The sequence below is a fragment of the Colobus angolensis genome, unplaced genomic scaffold (assembly GCF_000951035.1).
Source record: "Colobus angolensis palliatus isolate OR3802 unplaced genomic scaffold, Cang.pa_1.0 Scaffold533, whole genome shotgun sequence".
NCBI lineage: Eukaryota > Metazoa > Chordata > Mammalia > Primates > Cercopithecidae > Colobus > Colobus angolensis.
In genome coordinates, this window is record NW_012118855.1 from 571,264 (window position 1) to 571,643 (window position 380).

Consider the following 380-nt stretch of genomic DNA (forward strand, 5'->3'; position numbering starts at 1 on the left):
ATGAGGAAGCCTCAGGAGGAAAATTGATACACAAGTACATTTTATTGGTAATGTTTTTGTGTGTACCTTAAGCAGAGGGAAAATTAGTCTGCATTGTGGTGTATCCAGACTAAATGACTGATACTAAAATGAAATTATCCTCAGGATTTGGAATCTTCGAGAAAACTTATTCATTGTTATTTTTTTGAGTTACAAATTGTCTTCATTTACATTTGAGAACAGTGAGTCACAGAGGGATTAAGTAATTTACTCAAGATTGTACAAATCTTTGATTTGAACCCAATCTTTTAACTCTGCAGAACTCAGAGTCACTCTTATTTGGAAAAACTTTTTAACTGATGTGGATCCTCTAATATGGGCTTCCTATTATTCACTCTCTA